Source organism: Heliangelus exortis, unplaced genomic scaffold, assembly GCF_036169615.1.
Source record: "Heliangelus exortis unplaced genomic scaffold, bHelExo1.hap1 Scaffold_276, whole genome shotgun sequence".
NCBI classification, from domain to species: domain Eukaryota; kingdom Metazoa; phylum Chordata; class Aves; order Apodiformes; family Trochilidae; genus Heliangelus; species Heliangelus exortis.
In genome coordinates this window covers 267,501-270,000 of record NW_027285953.1, presented here as the reverse complement: position 1 = coordinate 270,000, position 2,500 = coordinate 267,501, and the positions used below count along the sequence as shown (strand labels likewise).

Sequence of the window (2,500 nt, the reverse complement as noted above, 5' to 3'; positions counted from 1 at the left end):
CGGGGTGGCAGGGGGAGAGGCACGCGCCCCACCCCCCAACGCCGCCGACGCCCTTCTCTTTTCCTCGCCACGAAGGGGGGGAACCTCCCCGGCCGCCGCGCCGGGCCCCCACCGGCCCCGACGACGACGACCCCGGCCGACCACGGCGGGACGAGCTCCGCTCCGAGCGGGCGCTCCGGGAGCGGGGAGCTTCGGAGCGCTCCCCGAGTCTCCATTTAGGGGGACGAAGGCCCGGGCGCTTTCTGGCGTTCGCCCGCCGCGGCCTGCGAGGCACCCCAGCCGCGCCGGCCCCGCGGACCGCCGGCTCCGCCCGCCTGGGCGGGGGAGGACGGCGGCCCGGCCGGCGATTGATCGTCACGCGACGCTCAGACAGGCGTAGCCCCGGGAGGAACCCGGGGCCGCAAGTGCGTTCGAAGTGTCGATGATCAATGTGTCCTGCAATTCACATTAATTCTCGCAGCTAGCTGCGTTCTTCATCGACGCACGAGCCGAGTGATCCACCGCTAAGAGTTGTCTGGCTTTCGGCACCGCCCCGCGCGCGCGGGGGGGCCGGGACCGCTCGCCGAGAAGCGGCCCCTTTCGATCGCCGAGGCGGGCTCCGGGCGGACACCCGCCTCGCGCCTCGCTTGACCGTACCGACACACACACACGGGAGGAAAAAAAAAACGGGAAAAGCGGAGAAGGAGCCCGGGAGCGCCTTCGCTCGCTTCGGAGGCGGCCCAGGCGCCCGGGCTCGGCCCGGCCTCCGCGCGGAGGCGACGGCACGCTCGACCGCGCCCGACCGAAGCCGCTGCCTCGGCTCGGGGAGACGGCGGAATCCGACGCCGCGGCCGGTACCGCGGCGGCGGCCCGCTGGGGCGCCTCGCCGGCCCGCCGCGCGCGCCTCCGCGACGCGGCCCGCCCGCGACGCGACCCCCGCCTCTCCCTCTCCCCTCGCTGCCGAGCCCTCGTCCCGACGGGCGCCCTCTCGCCCGCCGGGGCTCCGCCGCCGCCGACCCGCCGGGGAAAGCGGCACAGCCCCCCGGGAGCCCGAGACGGCGACGCGACGCCGCCCGCGGCCCCCCGGACGGGGAAACCCGCCGCCGGCCGGTGCAGGCGGCGCGGCCCGCCCCCGACCCCCGCCGCCGCTTCGCCCCTCGGCCCCTTCCGCGGACGCGGGCGCGGAAGGCGGACGCGGTGCCGAGGCGGGGGTGGCACCCGCTCTCCCCGCTTCCGCGCGGAGACCGGGAACGCGGCCCACCCCCGCCCACCCGACCGCCCGGGCCGGCACGCGCCGGGAAGGGCGACGGGGAAGCGACGACCGAGGCCCGGGACGGGACGGCCGCAGCCGGCGGCGGGCGCCGCCCGGAAGACCCATGGATGCGACAACGAGTCGGCGGCGCCGCCGCTCGGACGAGGGTGCCGGACCCTTCGGCGGCGGGGGACGACGGTCGGAGAGGCGACCGAGCGACGCCGCCGGGGCGGGAGCGCGGCAGAAAGGGAGGAGAGGGAGGCGGGAGCGCGGCGCGGCCGGACCGCGGCGCCGAGGCGCGGCGGCGGCCGGCGGACGCCCGGCGAACCCCCGTCACCGCGAGGGAACTCGCCCACCCCGGGCGGGAGCCCCGCGCTCCCGCCCAGGTTCGCCCGCTCCGAGGCAGAGGCAGGCCGGTCGCGGTCGACCGCTGCCGCCGGTCCCTCCGCAGAGACCGGGACCGCGGAGAGGGGGGGGCAGCCCGGAGGCGCACCTCCCCGGCACGGCCGACCGACCGCCCGCCCGGCCCGCGGGACACGGGAGCCCCCCGGGTCGGGTCGGGTCGCGTCGTGCCGTGCCGCCCGAGTCTTTAAACCCCCGCCCGGCCTCCGCGGGCACCCCCCGCGGGGTGACCCGCGCAAGCGCGGACGCTAGGTACCTGGCCCTGGGGTGAGGGAAACGCAACTCAAGGCCCCGCTTCGGTGCCTCCCCCGCTGCCGCCACCGGGGGAGCGTCCGAAGCGGGGGCCGCGCCCGACCGTCCACCGCCGCCACCGCGGCTCCGCCGTCCCGGGGCCCGAGGGTTTCCCTCTGTGCCCGGCGCTGCGCCCGGGAGGAGAACCGCGGCTCGGGCCGCCCGCTCGCGCGGGACGCGACCCGGCGGGGACGGAGCCTCGCACCCACCGCAAGGAAGGAAGGAAGGGAGCGGTGTCGCTGTCCAGCTCGCCGGCGGAGCTGTCCGGCCCCGGAGCCCCGGCTTCCCCAACCTAACGCCCGCCGGGGCGGGGCGAAAGGCGGGAAGCGCGAGGAAGCGGGAACCCCGCCGGCAACACCGCGCGGTGGCCGCACGCCCCGGCCCCGAGACGCCCGGTGCGGGAAGCGGGGCTTTCTCCGAGCCCCGAAAGGCGGCTCGACGCTCGCGCTCTCGACGCCCGCGCCGACGCCGGCCCTCTGGCGTCGACCCCGGCTCGCGTCGCTTTCTCGCTCCTCCCCGCGCCCAGAGCGGGGGGAAACCTCGGCCGCCAAAGCGGGGGGGGGGGCGCGGCAACGG

General features: G+C 78.6%; 1 non-coding gene across 1 annotated transcript; it reads right to left on the bottom strand.

Moving 5' to 3' along the window:
* Positions 1 to 359: 359 nt before the first annotated feature.
* LOC139790784 (5.8S ribosomal RNA) lies at positions 360 to 512 on the bottom strand. Its single transcript, XR_011723639.1, has one exon. It is a non-coding gene; the product is annotated as a 5.8S ribosomal RNA (ribosomal RNA).
* Between the last annotated feature and the right edge of the window lie 1,988 nt (positions 513 to 2,500).